We start from the raw sequence: 20,753 nt of genomic DNA on the forward strand, positions 1-20,753 counted from the left end.
GTGTCTGGGTTTATTTCCGCGTTCTCTATTGTGTTCCATTGGTCTATGTGTCTGTTTTGGTATCAGTACCACACTATCTCGATTATTGTTGCCTGAAGTCTGGGAGAGTTACACTTGCTGCTTGTTTTTTTTTTTTTTTTTTCTTTTTTTTCCCCTCAGGATTACTTTGGCAATTCTGGGTCTTTTATGGTTCCTTATACATTTTTGGATTGTTTGTTCTAGTTTTGTGAAAAATGTCATGGGTAATTTGATAGAGATTGCTTTGAATCTGTAGATTGTATTTGTATAGTATGATCATTTTAACAATATTAATTTTTCCAACCCAGGAGCATGGAATACCTTTCCATTTTTTGAATCCTCTTTAATTTCCTTGATTAATGTTTTATCATTCTCAGTACATAAGTCTTTAAGTTGCTTTGTTAATATTATTCCTAGGTGTTTAACTTTTTGTGGTATACTTTTAAAATGTATTATATTTTTTTATTCTTTTTCTAATATTTCGTTGCTAGTATAGAGAAATGTAACCTGTTTCTGAATGTTAGTCTTGTATCCTGCTACTTTGCAGATTTCATTGATCAGTTAGAGTAGTTTTTGTGTGGAGTCCTTAGGGTTTTCTATCTATAGTATCATGTCATCTGCATAGAGTGACAGTTTTACCTCTTCTCTTCCAAATTGGATACCTTTTATTTCTTTTTGTTTGAGTGCTGTGGCTAGGACTTCCAATACTATGTTGAATAAAGTGGAGATAGTGGGCATCCTTTTCTTGTTCCAGATTTTAGGGGGAAGGCTTTCAGTTTCTCTCCATTGACTATTATATTGGCTTTTATTATGTTAAGATATGTTCCCTCTATACCCACTTTGGCATGAGTTTTTATCATGAATGGATGTTAGATTTTGTCAAATTTTTTTTTTTTTGCATCTAATGAGATGATCATGTGGTTTTTGACTTTTGTTAATATGGTATACGTTGTTGATTGATTTGCATATGTTGAACCATCCTTGTGAACTTGGGATAAATCCCAGTGGTCATGGTGTATGATATTTTTTGTATGTACTTGGATATGGTTTGATAAATTTTTGTTGAAATTTTTCCATCTACCTTCATCAAAGATAATGGCCTGTAATTTTCTTTTTGGAAGTATCTTTGTCTGGTTTTGTATTAGGGTGATGTTGGCTTCATAGAATGTCTTTGGTTCCTTCTTCTTCAACTTTTGGAAAAGTTTACGAAGGGTGAGTATGACTTCTTTGTATGTTTGATAGAATTTGCATATGAAGCCCTGGACGTGTGTTGTAGGGCATATTTTTATTACACATACAATTTCATTTCTAGTAATCCATCTGCTCAGTTAATTTCTTTCTCTTTTCTTTTTTTTTTTTTTTTTTTTGGTTTTTGGTTTTTGTTTTTTTGTTGTTTTTTAGGGCCACACCTGCGACATATGGAGCTTCCCAGTCTAGGGGTTTAATTGGAGCTACAGTCGCTGGCCTACACCACAGCCACAGCAATGCAGGATCTGAGACACATCTGTGACCTACACTACAGCTCTTGGCAACAAACCCGCATCCTCACGGATCCTGGTCAAGTTTGTTAACCACTGAGCCACAAAGGGAACTCCGATCTATTTCTTTTTGATTCATTTTTGGTGGGCTCTATGTCTCTAGAAAGTTGTCCTTTTCTTCCAGATTGTCAAATTTGTTGGCATATAATTGTTCATAGTTTTCTCTTACTGTATTTTGTATTTCTGCAGTATCTGTTGAGATTTCTCTTTTTTTCATTTCTCATTTTGTTTATTTGAGTTCTTTTTCTCCTCTTCTTGGCGAGTCTGGCCAGATGTTTGCCAATTTTGTTTACCCTTTTAAAGAACCAGCTCTCGGTTTTATGCATTTTCCTATTGTTTTTTTTTTTTTTAATCTCTATTTTATTGATTTCCTCTGTGATCTTTAAGATTCCATTCCTTCTGCTGACTTTAGGTTTTGTTTGTTCTTCTTTTAGGTGGTGGGTTAAGTTATCAATTTGAAATTTTTCTTCTTTTATGAATAAGGCCTCTATCACTGTGAACTTCTTCTAAGAGCTGCTTTTGAGGGATGCCCTAGATTTTGAATCATTGTGTTTTCATTATCATTTGTCTCAACGTGTTTTTTAATTTCCCTTTTGATTTGCCCATTGGTTTTTTTAGTAGCATATTGCTTAGTCTCCATGTAGTTAGTTTTTTCTCATTTCTTTTCCTGTGGTTGATTTACAGTTTCATGCCATTGTGGTCAGAGAAGACACTTGAAATAATTTCTATACTCTTAAATTTGTTGAGGTTAGTTTTGTGCCCCAGTATGTGGTCAGTCCCTGAGAATGTTCCTTGTGCTCTTGAAAATAATGTATATTTTTGGTTTTTTTGCTGTAATGTCCTGAAAATATCAATGAAGTCTAACTTTTCTATTTTGTCTTTTAGGATCTCCATTGCCTTATTGATTTTTCTATCTAGAGGATCTTTCCATTGATGTGAATGGGGTGTTGAAGTCTCCTACTGTTATTGTATTCCCATCACTTTCTCTTTTTATGTCTGTTAGTATTTATTGTATGTATTTGGGTGCTCCTATATTATAGACATATATATTGATGAATGTGATATCCTCTCGAATGGATCCCTTTATCATTAAATAGTGTTCTTCTTTGTTTTTCTTTATGGCCTTCGTTTTAAAGTCTATTTTGTCTGATATGAGTATTGTAACTACTGCTTTCATGTCTATTCCATTGACATGAGATATCTTTTTCCATCCCCATTACTTTCAATTTATATGTGACTTTTGTCCTAAGATGAGTCGCTTGTATGCAGTACATAGTAGGCTCTCATTTTTTATCCAGTCTGCCATCTGTATGTCTTTTGATTGGAGCATTCAGTCCATTGACATTTAAGGTAATTATTGATAAATAAGTATTTATGGCCATGTTAAACTTGTTTTCCAGTTGATTCAGTGTTTCTCCTTTGTTTGTTCCTTTTTTTGGTTGGATGATTTCCTCTTGTGTCCTCTTCTTTTTAGTTTTTATCAATGTAATGTTTGGCTTTGACTTATGGTTTTCCAGTTTTTCAAATGTGTTACCCCCTTCCTATATCTGCTTGCTTTAGCCTGATAGTCATATGTGCTTAAACACATTCTAAAAAAAAAAAAAAAGTCTAGATTTTCTTACTTTCCTTGCCCACATTTTATGATGTTGAAGTCATTTTTTTTAACATCTTCATATTTGTCCTTTTGTTGTTCCTTATGTTTATTGTAGCTTTTTCATAAGTTTTTTTTTTCTTTTAGTTCTGTATACTGGCTTATTTAAGTGATTGCTTTCCAATTGTGATTTCCTCTATCCTATTTCTTCTTCTTTTTTATTTCAAGACACCCTTTCAGTATTTCTTTTAGAATGGGTTTAGTATTGCTGTATTCTTTTAGCTTTTGTTCGTTGGAGAAATTTGTTACCTATCCTTCCATTTTAAATGATATTCTTGCTGGGTAGAGTATTCTAGGTTGAAAAATTTTCCCTTTTAGAACTTCATATATATCTTGCCATTCTCTTCTGGCCTATAGTGTTTCTTTAGAGAAATCAGCTAATAGTGTTATAGGGAGGGGGTTCCTTTATAATTAACTCTTTGTTTTTCTCTTGCCGCTTTTAGAATCTTCTCCTTATCTTTAACTTTTGCCATTTTTCATATATGTCTTGGTGTAGGCCTGTTTGGGGCCCTGTGTGTGTCCTGTAACTTAATATCTGCTAACTTTAGATTTGAAAATTTTTCAGCCATAATTTCTTCAAATATATTTTCAATCCTCTTTTCTTTTTCTTCTCCTTCTGGAATCCCTATTATGCATAGATTTGCCTGCTTTATATTATCCCATAGATATCCCATATATTGCTTTCATATTTTTTCATTTGGTTTTTATGTCTGCTGTCCTGATTGGGCAATTTACATTATTTCTATTTTCCAAGTCACTTATTTATTCCTCTGCATTATTCATTCTGCTCTTCAGTGCCTTTAACTCAGCTTGCATCTCTGCAAAAGAATTTTCTAACTTTTTTGGTCCCTTATATTTTCTAATTCCTTTCTAAAGTAATCTGCATTACTGTTCATATCCACTCTTAATTCCTTCATATTCCCTCTTAACTCCTTCAGTATTTTCACTCTCCTTTTTGCACTCAGCGTCTCTTAGGCTGCAGAGGTCTGTTTCATTATTTGTTCCTTTAGGAGAATTCTCCTGATCTTTTAACTGGGAATGGTTCCTGAGCTTCTTCATTTCACTTATATTTTCTTCTTCTGTGAGTTTAGGGAAAACTACTGCAGTCTTGGAGGGCGATTTATATTTGAGGGAACCCCTGGGTATTATGTGAGGGCTTATTATTATTATTATTATTATTATTATTATTATTATTATTATCTGATGTGAGGGCTGCTTTTGGTTTGGATGCTTGCTGACCCTTTCTTTAGTGTATGCAGGCTGTTAACCTCATGCTGGTGTACGTTTTGCAGTTGCTTCCAGGGAGATGAAGGCAATGGACAGGTCTAGTAGCCAGTGCCTGGTTGCTGGACCTGCAGGGAGCTGGCACAGGCTCCTTCTGGTTGCCAGAACCTGGGAAGTGTCAGTGACCCTCAGGCAAGTGTGGGCAGTGCCCAGAGCATTTGACAGTGGCAGCTACAGACCATGTTCATTCTTGGGGGAGTGAGTACAACAATGGGTGGCACTGAATTACAGTGCCTTTATCTGTGCTGACCTCTGAGGTGACTGGGGCCAAAAGTTGGGCCTAGTGGCGGTGGACTATACCCACCTCTCGAGACTGAGATGGCTGTGGTGATTTACTCCTGCCGCCCTTTGCCTGAGCAAGAGATGCCCTTCGACCCAAGAGCCCGTGCTTGCACAGAGAAAAATATTCCTATGGTGGTCTTTACCTCTTCCTCTTATCTTCACAGCAATGGTTCCCCTGCAGGCCCAACCTTCCTCCTGGGTTCCCTCAGGTATAGTGCTCCACTCTCTAGCCCTGAGGGAGTCGTCATGTCCACTTCCAAACCCTAGTGTTCTCACTGGAAATGATCTCTGGAGCTTGAGTCTCAGCACCCAGCCCATGCCCAAGCATCTCAGGCTGTGGTGTCCAGGGGTAGTGGTACTCATGGTTTGTGTGTCTCTCTCTCTCTGCTTTTCCTTCCTAGGTCCAGCTGTCATGCTTTTCTCTGAGGCTTTGAGGTTCCACCATCTTGGCTGATCTTTCCATCATTTAGGTGGCCTCCCAGGATATTGGTTCCTTTTCTCTTTCACAGCTCTTTCTCAGAAGTGCTGATCCCATTCTGATTCTTTATATTTTCTCTTCTCCCTGTCTCTCTTTTTTTTCCTTTTGTTCTACTCAGTCATGTGGAGGCTTTCTTGCCCTTTTTGTAGGTTTAAGGACCTTTGCCAGCATTTAGTAGATGTTCTGTGAAAATCATTTACATTCAGATTTTTTTTTAATGTGTGTGGAAGTAGGTGATCACCATATCTTACTCCTCTATCATCTTGATCCCACCTCAAATTTTATTTTTTAAAGAAGGTTTTACTTTTCAACTTTTTAAATTACAAATGTTGCAAAAATAGCACAGGAAGTTCTATATCCTTCACCCTATTACATTTGTGCCATTTCAGAATTGTCATATTTTACCTAATTTTTTATTATTTGATATACATATATATAGGGAAATCACTGCCATCATTATCAAGTATATTTGAGCGGAGAAGTCAAGCCATTCAGTGATCAGGGGAAATGGTATCAGAAAGAGAGAAAAGTGAGTATCACTGCTCTGAAGTAGGTTTGCTTCATTGGTTGTGCAGATTTTGTAGGGGCTGCTATTCACATAGGCGGTGTTCACAAAGCAGAGAAATATGTGTGATTTGGATAAAATAAAGAAGGGAAATTGAGGGATACATGAAACTGAAGAGACAGGCAGGGCTCAGTCATCTCCATTCTTATGGGTCATGATAATGATTTTGAATTTTATTTTAAATGTAATAGTAAGGCCATTGAGATTTTAAATGAGGAAGTGTCTTGATCTGGTCTATATTGATAAAAGATAACTTTGGGTGCTACCTGGAGATTGAATTGTGGGCAGGCAAACATAGAAGCAGGCATGTTGTCATTGCAGTATACTAAGAGATGATGGTGGCTTGGGCTGGAGTGGAGGTAATAGAGAAGTAGATGGAATCTGGATATGTGGGAAGTAAAGCCAACAGGCTTTCTGTTGACTGAATATGGGAGGAGTGGTGGATGATGAAAAAAGAGGCATCAAGGGTGATTCCAGTTCTTTGGTTTAAACAACTTGGTAGATGAGATTGGCATTTACCAAGAGTGAAAACCTGGAAATAGAAATGTCTGTGTTTTGTGTTTGCGGGATGGGGTAGGGAATGATATATGTGGTCATTGCAGAATCAGGAAAGATGTCTATAAGACAAATATGTAGACATATTAAAAAGATAGTCCAGCAGTCAATGGTGAATTAAGACATGAAAGATACATTTAAATGTTATCAGTATTTTATGGTAATTAAAGCAGTGGAAAGTAATACGAAGATTAAGGATTGAGCTCCCTGGGTCTGCCCCAATATTGAGAGTCCCACAGAGGTATAGACAATATAGGAAAGTGAGAATAAGCTGACGGTGAAGTAGGAGGGAGACTAGGAAAGTTTGCGTTTTGTGAATGTCATAAAACAGGGTGTTTTAAGAAGGAGAGAGTGATAGGCTCTGTCCTGTGGAACTGTACATACCATCTCCTTTCAGTTTCAGGAAGCTTCTGTTAATGTTGATTCATTTTTTCCTCTATATCATTTTTCTTCTCCTCTGTATTGGATCTTTTCAATCATTCACTTAAGCCTGTTCAAATCTTCTCTCTCTTAAAAACTGAAACCAGGAGTTCCCGTTATGGTGCAGTGGAAACAAATCTGACTAGGAACCGAGAGGTTACGGGTTTGATTCCTGGCTTCGCTAAGTGGGTTAAGGATCCAGTGTTGCTGTGAACTGCGGTGTAGGTCACAGATGTGGCTTGGATCTGGCATTGCTGTGGCTCTGGTGTAGGCTGGCAGCTGTAGCTCCAATTAGACCCCAAGCCTGGGACCTCCATATGCTGCAGGTGAGGCCCTAAAAAGCGAAAAAACCCAAAACAACCAAACAAAAGAAAATCGAAACCCATAAATTTCTCCCCAAACTCCATATTCAGCAACTTTCCTACCCCTCAATATTTTTCTTTTCTTTTTTCTTTCTTTCTTTTTTTTTTTTTTTTTTTTTTTTTTTTTGTCTTTTTGCCATTTCTTGGGCCGCTCTTGCGGCATAAGGAGGTTCCCAGACTAGGGGTCGAATCAGAGCCATAGCTGCCGGCCTATGCCAGAGCCACAGCAACACAGGACCCGAGCCAAGTCTGCAACCTACACCACAGCTCATGGCAATGCCGGATCCTTAACCCACTGAGCAAGGCCACGGATCGAACCAGAAGATTTTATGCATGTTTAACTCAAAGATTCAGAGGTGTCAGTGCTCTATGATTTTGGCTTTCCCCTCATGGCTATAGGGAAGCTGCAGCATTCCTAAGGAGATGTCCTCACATCAGACATGTTTTTACCTCTTAGTGTTTCATGTTTCATTAAGGAAGAAAAACTTTTCAAGAGGCCACTAGCAGAGGTCATTTAGGTTTCACTGGCCAGTACTAGAATTCATTCTTTAGATATAAGGGAGGCATCTTTTAACCTCAGTGGTGTGAGACAGGCTCTGTCAACAAGAAGAAAGAGGGCAGTGGCTATTGGGTAGGCAACAGAATGCTCTGGCGTACTACTCCAGTATTGCTCCCACCAGATCCCTCCACCAAAAGAGTTTTTACATTGATTAGTAATAGCAACTCCATTGTGATTTTCATTTTTATTTCACTTGATCTCCCACCTTTTTTGGAAAAATCTTCTTCGTTTGAATTCAATGACACCATGCTCTTCTTCTCAGTGGCTTCCTATTATTCTTAGGATGAACCCAAAAGCTTATCCTAGCCTACCAGACCATGTGTGTTTCATAGCTAGATTCTCCTGCCATTTGAACTCTGCCCAAGAGCACATTACCCCATGATCTATGCCCTTCAGCCACACAGACAGATCTGCTTTAAGACATTTGAACCATGCCTCCATGCCTTAGGGCTTTCCTATATGCTGTTGAGTCTTTTTGCCTGAGTTCTTCCAATCCCTTTATCTAGTTTATGTCTGTCTATCTTCCAGTTTCAGTTCAAAGTCACTTCATCAGGGAGGTGTTTCCTAATTTCCTCCACCTGACTTGCCTCATGCTTCCTTCCTCTTTCAATCTTACAGTTTTCTGTATTTTTCCTTTGTTGCATTCCTCAGTTTCTATATTTGTTAGGTTACTGATGAATGCCTATTAAACTACATGATGTAATAGCAATATCAGTTTTGTTCACCATTTTATTCTTAATTCTTAGTTCATTGCTTAACTCTGTTAAAATACAGTTGTTTAATAGGTAAAGGAATGAATTTCAATGTGTCTTTTCAGTTAACTGCACTGACAATTCTGATTTTCTATTTCCACCTTGCCTGAGATTAAACAAATCCCAAAGTCCTTTCAGGTGTGTGTGTGTACACCTGTGGGTGTGTGTGAATATCATACCAAATAGACTTGGCAAGAATGACTGACAACTCTTGTGTAACTAAAGCACAAACTCTCTGACATTTTTTTGGTTACTCAGAAACCTTACATGCTAATTTTATGGTTCTTAGGTCTTTTAAGGGAAGCAGAGATTGACAGATAAGAGGCATCTAGACCAAGGAGATATTATTTAATTTCTTGTTGAAAATAAGATTGTGAGAAATTATGGCAGATATTCTGTGCTCACTTTTTTTCCTAATAACTGAAATAATCTGAAGAAATTAATGTCTGATTGCAGTTAAATAAGAAAAGTAAAACTATTACTGTAACTGTATTTATGATAATTTTATGCTATAATGATAAGTCATAAACAGACTCATTTCACAAGAGTCCTTATGATAGTTTTAAATGAGAGCCAAGTCTTAAGTAATTTGGAGTTAAACACTGTGATAGCGCTTTTTGTAAGAGTGTCACATACATATTTTTAGTTTATTTAAAAAAGAAATTATAATCAGGAACTTTATTTATAAAGCTGTTATCCAGGGTTACTGGGAATTTTTTAGCTTTTATTTAAAATAAAAGTATTATATGAGATGCAATTATTTTTCTAGCATATGTGGATGAAAATTAGAAATGCAAAAGAATATTTTGCCATGAGAATTCTTAGATACATACCCTAAATAGTAATTTTAAAAATCAATATTTATTAATTGACATTAATACATATTTAGAGAGCTACTAATGTAGGGTAGGTACTGTGGTAATAAGAGTTGATTGCAAATTTCAGAGTTGGAATATGTAATTTATAAATCATGTAGGAATTTCTATGTACTGTAATTACCCTTTGGACTTATAACTGTGTAATATAGGTGTTCTAAGTTACTCGTGAAATACTTCTAAGATAACTGAAAGCAGGCCAAAAGAAAGAAAGAATATTAAACTAGAGAAGCCTCCATGGAAGTTCCTCTCATGGCTCAGTAGTTAACAAACCTGACTGCCATCCCTGAGGATGTGGGTTCAATCCCTGGCCTTGCTCAGTGTGTTAAGGATCCAGCATTGCCATGAGCTGTGGTGTTGGTTGCAGACTCGGATCCTGAGCTGCTGTAGCTGTGGCTGTGGCTGTGGCTGTGGCCAGCGCCTGGAGCTCCAGTTCGACAGCTAGCATAGAAAGTTCCGTGTATGGCCCTAAAAAGCAAAAAAGAAAAAAGAAAAAAAGTCAATGTGTTTCATAACTAAAACAACCAAAATGGCCTCCAGAAAATTGTAAACCTTGAGTATTTTATTTTTCAAATACTGGCATTCCTTTCTCCTTTAATAGTTCAACCAGCTAAGACTGAGCTATTAAAATGTTGGAATGTCATGACCCAAATAGTATCTTAGAGCTCAAGAACTCACAACATGCTTTACTGATTTTTCTTGGGAACCATTTAGAGTTCATCAACTGATTGGATTCTTTTTTTTGTTTGTTTTTCTATTGTTGGATCTATAAAGGATAAAGTAATTTTAATTTGGTTATAATCAGTTTCTTGGTGTCTACATGACAATAAAAGAGGTTTTCAGGGATAAATCCACCTTGGGGTTAGGCACTGGTCCCAGGTGACTCTGATGTTCCCACAGTGTAAAGAGTTGTCCAGGAATTCTCTTTCCAGACAAAAAATGCAGTTCTATCCCTTTTGCAACCATCTAAAAGAGTTGGGTTTGAAAGAGACTTAGGCGGTTTCCCCAGACATCTAGACAGCATCAAATAGAAGGATGAATTAAAGAGAAAGACAGGAGTATGAAGAGACAGGAGTTTACCCAAGAAATTATTGAGTGTCAGAGAGGTCCATTATAGGCAAGTGAGATACATCTCCCAATCAGCTCCAAGCAATTAACACCTATATAAGCTTTGATGTAAGGGAATCAATCAAACAGATTGAACTGTCTACGCATGGTTGAAATCCTTGATTCTGAATTAAAAGGGTGGTAAAGTACCAAATTCAGTTAGAACTTTTAGTAGCACTTGGGGAATTTTATATTCTAGCTAACCATATGGTTATCCAGTCCTCCTGGGAAAATATAGGCTCCTGAGTACACTTGTTCTTCCCACCTCATTTATTTCTATTTTTATTTTTGAGCCTTTGCATTAGTCAGGCATTGAACTGAGTTTTACATGGACCACATAATTTAACTCTTAAATGGGGAAAATTCTATTATGACCATTACATAGATGTGGAAACTGAGACTTGGAAGAGTTATTGACCTAATTAACTCCAGTTAGAACATTTCTGCCCCCACTGTCCACCTTTCAGCATGGCCCCATGTCATATGTGCAGTGGGCCTTCAATACATATTTGACAAATGGGATAATAAGTTATGTCAGTATTAATACCATTCTTTTAATTTTCAAATTGGTTTTATCATTGTTCTGTAAATATTTGTGATTTAGTCCACAAATGCTATCAAACCATATGTTATACACTCACAAAAGAAAGTATATTCTCTCCCAATATATTTTCTTTATACCTTGAAAGTGTACTGTTTGATTATATAACAAATCTCTCTTCTTCCTTTTCTTTGTCTGCCTTCTCCTCATGCATTGTTTTAAGTGTTCTATACCTATGTAGGTTGAATTTCTTATCACTTAATAGTTATATGAGATGGCTCAGTGCCTGAAATCTTGACCAGTACAGTAGGCGTAAGTGAGATGCTGCTATATAGCACTAGGAACTCTATCTAGTCACTTATGATGGAACATGATAATGTGAGAAAAAGAATGTATATATGTATATGTGACTGGGCTACCTTTCTGTATAGTAGAAAATTGAACACTATAAGCCAGCTATAATGGAAAAAATAAAAATCATTTTTAAAAAGAATAATACTTCATAGCATAACTTTGAGAAATAGACAAAGTTTGTGAAATTGTGCTTCTTGGAATATTTATGGTAAAGAATCATTTTTGGAGGGGCTTTTTTTTCCTTAAGGAAAATAATTAAATGAAAAATTTAAAAAATGTTTATGATTAAATTCAGCAGATGATGTCACTATATCAAATTGATATAAAATTTTCCCCAAATTTACTCTCATTTCTGTGTTTGTCTCACAGCAGACAGGGAATAACATCACTGAAGTAGTAGCCCACTGGCCCTGTGTTGAGTAATACTGATACAAAGTTCCTAAAAGAGCGCCCCACACATATTCAGTGCTTAGTACCTGTTTGCCTTGCCATTGAAAACAAGCAAGGTACAATGAAGCTCTTAGTTCGTACCTTTCTTGCCCTTTTAACTGTTTCTCTCCTCCAAACTACTTGTTTCTTTCCACATTTCCTCCCTTAGATTTTTTTTTTTTTTTTTTTTTTTTTTTTTTTTTTTTGTCTTTTTGCCATTTCTTGGGCCGCTCCCACAGCATATGGAGGTTCCCAGGCTAGGGGTCGATTCGGAGCTGTAGCCACCGGTCTACACCAGAGCCACAGCAACACGGGATCCAAGCCGCATCTGCAACCTACACCACAGCTCACCAAGGCCAGATCGTTAACCCACTAAGCAAGGGCAGGGACAGAACCCGCAACCTCATTGTTCCTAGTCGGATTCGTTAACCACTGTGCCACGACGGAAACTCGCTGTCCCTTAGATTTTTAACCACTTCCCTATCTCTTCCGCACCTTTATTGCTCTTGTTTATTTATTTTGAATCTTCTTTAAAGTTTAACACTAGGACTGAAGGCTTTCTTTTTGCATGCATTTCCTTGGGTTGTTCACTTCATTAGAAGGTCACTTCTAAATCTCTATTGCCTCCTCCCTACCTCTGTAGCTTCCTCCCCTGGTTTTGTGTCTTTCCATAGCCAGTTTCTAATTCAGATAATTCTGCCTTCAGGATGACTTTAATCTTCAGTTTGTGATGCACTTCCTGATTAAGACAATCACTTCCTACTGTTCCTCTGGCATCATGTTCTTTCTTTATCAAATCATCTTGTATGCAGTGGTTATTATTTTCTGTTTTAATACCTTGTTCTACTTCAGATGATCAGCATTTATTTATTTTTCATTTTCAAATTTCTATTAGGAATTGATAACCTAGTATGTCCAAGCAGATTAAGAAAAGATGATGTTTATTTTCTCCTGAGATTTAACTCCAGCACTAAGTCTTCTACCTAGCTACTCTATTCAGAATTCAAAGTCCATCTCTTCTTAGCCTCCTCGATCCACCCATCCACCATTCATACCTCACATACTCTGTGAAGACTGTAACTAATGTCATGCCAAATTCTTTCCTATAAGAGGGACACAATCTTCTCCTTGTTCTAATCCCTCTGGGGGCATTTTCTATGCCCAAATATAATTCTGTGAAGAAACCTGTTGTTCTCTGAAGATCCTTGAAGATTGCTAAAATTTCCACAAGTGACCTGTGACTTTATATTTACCCCCGAGCATCAGTATTATTAACTATTCTGAATAATTAATACTTCACTTTTACTAATAAGAATCATCTTGTTCAAAAACATCTGTAGAACATTATTCATCCAAAACAATTTGAAAACAAGTCAATACAAAATTATAAATATAAGTATGCTTATTCCCAGTTGCATTCAGAATTTTCATGTCCCATGTTTCCTTTACCCTTAAAATCTCCCAATTTTTCTGCATTTTTTTTTCTTCAGTCCAAATCTATTACTGTCACTGGCCTGGACCCCTCATGATATTTTACATTGGGTACAGTCACTTCTACATTTCAACTTTCAGTCCAAATGTTAGCACTACCTAGAGTGCTTCTTTGTAGCCTTTCTGCCAATTGACATTTATTATTGTTGTTATTACTCTTACCATTGTCATCTTCATCATCATTGAATTGACTGAATAACTTGCTTCCTTCAAGAAACTGTCATGACTAACTTCAGGTAAGCACTTTTCAAAGTGTGATCTGAGAATCCCTCAAAGTTCCTGATATCCTCTCAACTGCAAAATTGTGTGTGGACAGATTTTCTTCTAATATATCAAGCAAAGCAACATATCCCAACAGATTGAATGCAGAAGCAAGTATAACAGTGCAGCTGTCTTATAATAAGCTCAGAAAACCAAAGCCATTTTTCATTTCATAGTGACTAGTTTTGATTTTGAAAATATTACTATTTTTATAAAATTGTATTGATATAAACTTCCTTCTCAGAACTGCTTTTGCTGTGTCCTATAGATTTTGGGATGTCATATCTTCATTGTCATTTGTCTCTAAGATCTTTTGATTTCCTCTTTGATTTCTTCAGTGATCTATTGGTTGTTTAGCAGCATAATATTTAGCTTACAGGAATTAGTGTTTTTTTGCTTTTTTTTTTTTTTCTTGTAGTTGATTTCTAGTCTCATAGAATTGTGGTTGGAGAAAATGCTTGAAATAATTTCAATTTTTAAAAATTTACCAAGGCTCGATCTGTGGCTCAAGATATGAACTACCCTGGAGAATGTTCCATTTGCATTTGAGAAGAATGTATGTTCTGCTACTTTGGGATGGAATGTTCTATAAATATTCATTAGAAATATATTGTTAATATTGGTATGTAATGGAGTCAGCATTGTTATTTAAAAATGAAGCAATAAGCAGAGCCTCCTCACCTGCCTGCTTGTATCCCTCACAAGTGTCCTGTCTTATCTTAATAAATCTATTTCTTGCCTAAAAAATGAAGTACATTAATATTTTAAATTTTTTAAAATTTAATTTTTCAATTATGATAAATACCCTTAGTGCATCCTAAATACAGAAAAAGTCTTTGGAGTACTCCATAATTTTTAAGAGTCAAAAAAAGTACAAAGACTAAAAATTTGAGAACTGTTGTTTTAGCCATTAAGATGTAAGGGACGTTTTGTTACTATATATCTGCTTATACTTTCTAGCTTTATAAGTAATTATAAATATCATTTATTGAGAGTCTACTATAAGAGGCATGTTTTGTATATTATCTCTATTCCACAAAGTAACACTGTAAATTAACTTTCTTACTCTAATTATATAGATTGTAAACTGAGGTGTAGAGAAATTAAGGAATCCTCTAAGTTCTCCCAGAAATTAAGTGGTATAGTCAGACTACTACTTGACTACAAACCCCTAGTATTTCTTACTGTTTAACACTGTCTTTCATAAGTGCATATTATGGCTGAAACTACCTCCCAGGACATGAGTTAAAATTTTATATGCATGGAGTCAATTAACAAAATGATTATTGAATATGTATGACCATTCTTCAGAAGCCTTTAATGACAAAGGTTAATATTCAAATGACTTGTTTATCTCTAGAACATTTTTTTTTCAAAATTACTTCCAGTTCTGGATTGCCTTATATAGACAGTGGAATATTGGTTTTATAAATCATTAGATTTCAAAGAATAAGCACAAATAATTTAGTATTTCCTAAGGTAAGCTTTTGAAGCCTAATTTTATATTAATTCAACTGTAGATGGTTAACATGATCTGAAAACATTTCATAGTTCCATTTCTTGATAATATGCTTAGTTCTCCATAGAGGAATTAAGATTTTCAAAGTTATCAGTGAACAATTAAGCTTTGTTCAATTAACTGGCCTGCTGCCATGCTTTCAGGGTGCTGTGTCCTGCAACTCAAAGAATTAACACTGCACAGAGGATACTGGCTTTTGTAGATGAAGCCAACATTGAGGACCTGATGCTCAGGAAAAAAAATGAATAATTGATTTTATTTGTTGCTGAGAACTTCTTGTAGGAAGGAGCACTGCCTGACTCATCTTGTAGGAACCTTATATAGACTTTCTGCTGGGAAAGAGCCTAATAGGCCTACCAGGGCAGCAGGGAAAAGAGAAACACCCCACCCTAGCATACAGAAACAGAGGAATTACCTGAGGAAGGGAATTGGTAAAGAAAGATGATACTTTAGTTTTAGTCAAATTTGGTGTAGAGGCTAGACTTTCAAATGGAAGTGTCATAGTAGGCATTTAGAAATCTCTGTCTGAGTTTAAGGAAGGAAAAGGATGGGATTTACAGAGGTGAGTCTTTGGATTAGAGGTGAGAGATACAGCTATACTTTTTTTGAATGGAAATCACAAAGAAATAAGCTTGAAGAGATGACTGCTAAACATTGTTCAAATCCTGTTTGGACTGAAAGATTAAGAAAAAAACAAGATAAAAATGGCCAAAATAGAATGTGATAGAACATACCATTATAATGCATAAGTGCCTTCAAGGGATCTAGTGAGAAAGAAGTTTCAGGGAAGAATATTTCATCAACAGTATAACATGTCCCAAAGGAGGAGGAATTAGGAAAGGAAGAGGATATTGTCCTTGTTAATAAGAAGTCATTGATGACCTGTGATTGTTGGTGTAAATGGTGGATCCTGTAACAGTAAACACAAGAAAAGAAATAAGATGATAGCATAAGAAACTAATAGAAAGATAACAACTATAATTAAAGAGATGAAAGTAAATACACAGGGTTTTAAAAAAAAAGATTGATAGATGCAGTTAGGAGGATGCATGGATAACCTGAGAGAAAAATTTCTTCATCTTCAGGTTGTCTGGTAAATACATGAAGCCAGTACTCACTAAGCACCCATGGTATATAGGCAATCTTCTAGGTGCTTGGAATACACCAGGGAACATTTTAACTCCAAATCTCTTTGCAGTAAAGCCTGACATCTTTTTTGATTACTTGACAATCTCCTGGCCCTGGGCTAATTAAGCACCACTAGAAGAATGATAATGTGTATATGCAGTGGTTTGCTGATAAACTGGCTCACTGGAGAAAAAGATAAAAAGCCCTAATAGAGTATTTGAGGATTTCCTAGGTATAAATATTACATGATGCCCAGTTTCTAGCTACATTATACCACTGACAAGATTTGGAAAAATGTGCAGAATGGGCTTTCACAAGCCAGTATAGCCGGCCCCAGGCTCCAGCATGATACTGCCATGTCTTGTTTTGTGCTCTTGGTGTATTAAAGCACGCTGCCTTCACTTCATTCATCTGTACAATGGAGAAATACTTTGGAATTTTTATGGGGAGGGAGTTTATTATTGTATAGTTTTGGTGAGATCAAAAGCAGGAGAAATGCAAGCTATCCAAAAAATCACAAGTCATAGATCTTTATAAGTGAAAACAATTTTAAATTTAGATGTGAAAAACAACATTTAAGAAATAAACTCACAGATGGTAGACAAGTTTTAGAAATACTGTAATAACACCTCATTTATCTAACATCATCAGAGAATGAGCTGTTTCACATAAGTGAAATTTCCTATTAAATAGAACTTATAGATTTAAGCACTAGAGTTTTTTAATTTTAAACAAGTTTATGTGGAAACTTCACAAATGGATTAGAAAACTTCTTGCCTTTGTAATTTTTATAGCATATTTTGAGGATTCAAAAATAATTTATCATTATATAACATTTTAAAATAGAGACTATATATAGAGAGGATAAAATAAAATTTATTTCTAATCCTATCATCTAGGGATAATTAATATTAACATATTGGTTTATTTCCTTTCCATCTTCTTATTTGCATTCACATTTTTAACAAGTTGAAATATTTTGTCTCTAGCATATGTCACATAAATTTATTTGCAAGCATTTTCCTGCATTAGCTTTTCCATGATTTTCAATGGATGTATAATATTTCATCAGTTGTATTGGAATTATTTTAAATATATACATTCTGTTAATCATTTAATTTTTTTCAGTTTTTTTCATAATGATAGTGTGCTGCAATGGATAGTTTTATTTATCTCTGTGTAAATCTTTGACATTTCTAATAATAAATTCCAGGAAGTGGAATTAGTAAAAGATAAGGTTATTATTTTAGACTTTCAGTGAAATTGGTTATATTTTAGTAAAAATTGGTAAACCCTTGACTTCAGAAAGATTATGACAATTAATATTTTCACCAAAAAATGCATGAGAGTACCCATCTCTTTATGTTCTTGCCATCAGCAAGTATTGCCATCTTCGCTATTGTTTTCAAACCATGTGCTGCATGTCATAATGAACTCAGAGTCATACTGTTCATATGAATGGGATAAATGAGATGACACGAGGGAAATCACCTAGTATACTCCCTGGCCCATGGTCATTATTTAGTAAGTAGCTACAAAGGATCATGGTTGTGAGTTCACACAATAAAGAGTTATTTCTCATTCATGTTTCAGTATGGATCAATTAGAAGTCTTCTCCATGCTGTATCTTATTTGCTCAAAACACAATGAAAACTTTTTTCTTATAATGTGTGAACTGTGAATTTTTTTCTAGGAAAAAAATATAATAAAAGCCCTTCTTATTTCAGCAGTTTACTTAAGGAAGATGTCATAGTTTGGATTACTACTATTGGTTCAAGTCAACCTCAAGGAAATAAAGGCAATTTATAGGAAATGACTCCTTTGCAGTGCAGGTGGCAGAAATGTGAAAGAAGGCTACAAAGAAACACACCCACTGGAAAAAAACTTCACAATAAGCCAATAATACTTCAGAATCAGTTACTAAAGTCAAAATTTATCATAGATTTATTAGTTATCTAGGGGTGGCTATACAACAGAAATTTGTTTTATAAGTCTTGAAGTCTGAGATCAAGATGTTATCAGCGTTGATTCCTTTTGAGGGTTATGAGGAAGAGTCATGCTTCTCATTTAGCTTCTGCTGTTTTGCTAGCAATCTTTGGTGTTCCTTGACTTACAGATGCATCACCTCCATCTTTGCCTCCACATTCACATGGCATTCTCCCTGTGTCAGTGTCTGTGTTTAAAATTCTCCCATTTATAAGGACACAAATCATATTGAATTAGGAGTCCACCTACTCCATTATGACTTCATCTTTATTACATCTGCAAATACCCTACTTCCAAATCAGGTCATATTCTGAGATATTGGGGGTTAGAACTTTGATATATAAATTTTGGAGGGACATTGTCAACCCATTTCAAAAGACTTTTAGAGAAAGTCTTTAAAGTTTATTAAAGGCACAATTTAAGTTTAAGTGATTTTGTTCTACTGGTTTGCAATTGCATTGTTTTTGATATGCTTTCAGAATATAAATGTGAAGGGTAAACAGATATCAAGTATTATGATACTTGATATTCCTGCATACTAGAAAAAGTTCCTATCCAAATAGATAAGTTTATGATTGCTTAGAGATCATGGATCTTAACTTTGCTGAAGCAGACAGGTTTGCAAATTTTAGCAGTATTGACATTCCAAGGAAGAAGATAATGAATTCCAGCTTTCAGAACTTCAAATCTTATTATTAATGAAGAAGCATTTAGAGTTAGTATAAAACTCAACAGAAGTAAAATATTTAGAAGAACTGTGGAGGTATCATCGAATTTAGGGACTTGGGGAACATGGGATCCTTCTCTTAAGAAAAGATATCCAAAATAAAGAACACTATTCTCAAATCCCCAAACACAAGAGACAAGATGCTGGTTACATTACAGTATAAAATGGAGTTGAAAATGCTTAGCTTCTTATTGTTCCCAGTGGTAGCATCTCTTAAAATTTGATCATAAACTTTAAAACTGTCTCTTCCTTCTTCCTTTTCCCCCCTTTTCCAACAAAGACAAAAAAAAATGTCCCCTATCTTCTCTGTCATTTCATCCTTATTCATAGTGGTCTTTATGAGTGATTTCCTTGTTTTACCTCCTTTAATCTTGTCCAATATAAAAAGTGTATATGTGAGCCATAGGGGAAGCTGTGTTCCTTGCCCAGAAAGGATATTTCATGAGTAAAATTTGTACTTAGGAATTATAGTAAATAGTTAAATTGAGAATAGCTTCATTTAACAAATTATATGTGAGTTAACCTTGAGGAACTGCCAGTATCTAGCATTGTGCCTTGGGTAGAAAAAATTTATTAATATTGCCAACCACCTTGGACTTATTAAAATTATCCTCTATTCAATATTTTTCACTAAAATTAATATTTCTCTCTTTTATTATTACTAATAAAGAAAGAGTCTTACCTGGAATGTGAACGCATAAAAAATGCTACAAGGGTACAAGTTCTTAGAGAATATAATTACTGTGCCTACAGTAACTTTTCTTAGAATTTTTCAATTATCAGCTTGAAAAAATTTGTTATTTATACTGTGTGCAGTATTTTTGTTCAACTCTGAATTTTTGACCCAAATAAGATAGCAAATTGTTCTTAACTGTCCTCTCAGGAATCTTTTGGCCTGGGGGATCATGAATAAATAAATAGTGTTGGATCATAAATTCCATTAAGAACACAGTATCTCAGAGATTGGTATTTATTTCACAAAAGACAGATACACTGAGGAAGCAAATCTGCCAATTCTGTATAAAGCTTATTTTCAAGTGTGTAGTAGGAGGACTTTTTCAGGTGATGAGAAGGCAAAACCCTTAATAGCCAAAGAGTCAGTAAGCCCACCACAGAAATCCATGAATGATTGTTATCTTTCCTCATATTAAGACCTGTGAAAATTTTAAAAGCTGTTTTTAGTTTATAAATTTCAGCTATTACAAAGCCAAAGACATATTGAAAAGCTGTATTGATAAATACTGCAAATTGAGAACCTGTAATGTTCCAGCAGGAATACCTGGCCTTCCTAGAATAATGAAACAAAACTTCAAAGAAGACATTTTCTCTGTTCATTTTGAACGGTGGCCATCGGGTTAAAAGTAGTGGTGAATTCCCCACTGTGGAAAATGAGCTTTGAAGTTCTATAAATGCTGATTTGCAGAAAATATGTTTAGAATGAATTCACCTTTTTCTGCTTTGACCTGCAAATATCGACCTTGAATTCCAGAAAGAAAAGCGTAAAAACATGAAACTTTAGTGAAATAATCTCTACTTAAAGAATCTGAATCTTGAATACCAGTCCTTCCAGACAGTGATACAACATGGTCCTTCCAGAAAACTCTCTCTGGAAAACTCCCCTTCAATTTCCCTACTTCCTATGGTCTGTTTATAATTAGGAATATTGTATAATAAAATAATGGATTTCTTTTTGCATTGGACAATAATTCCTAGTCTCCTGTAATGTGTGTGCATTCTTTTTTCAGTCTCCAAAGAAATATTGTCAGCTTCTCAGCATCTTTTTACCGGTCAGGACAAGCCTGCTGTGTACTCTCCGGCTGCCAGGATGCCAGCAGCCTAATAACACAGTGCTCCCTTTAACGAGGTGGCAG

The 20,753-nt window shown here is 35.5% G+C and overlaps 1 protein-coding gene and 1 long non-coding RNA gene across 2 annotated transcripts in view; both read left to right on the forward strand.

Annotated features, from left to right (window-relative positions):
- LOC146397599 (uncharacterized) overlaps positions 1-20,753 on the forward strand; it is a 184,401-nt gene that overhangs the window by 42,479 nt on the left and 121,169 nt on the right. The window lies entirely within an intron of this gene.
- On the forward strand, positions 4,549-9,552 carry LOC146397600 (uncharacterized). The gene is made up of 2 exons (XR_014824967.1): positions 4,549-7,047; positions 7,373-9,552. It is a non-coding gene; the product is annotated as an uncharacterized LOC146397600 (long non-coding RNA).

Source organism: Sus scrofa, chromosome 13, assembly GCF_054392235.1.
Source record: "Sus scrofa isolate SSC_HxYL_T2T_F1_AM1 chromosome 13, Sscrofa_HxYL_maternal_Yorkshire_Landrace_v2.0, whole genome shotgun sequence".
Lineage (NCBI taxonomy): Eukaryota > Metazoa > Chordata > Mammalia > Artiodactyla > Suidae > Sus > Sus scrofa.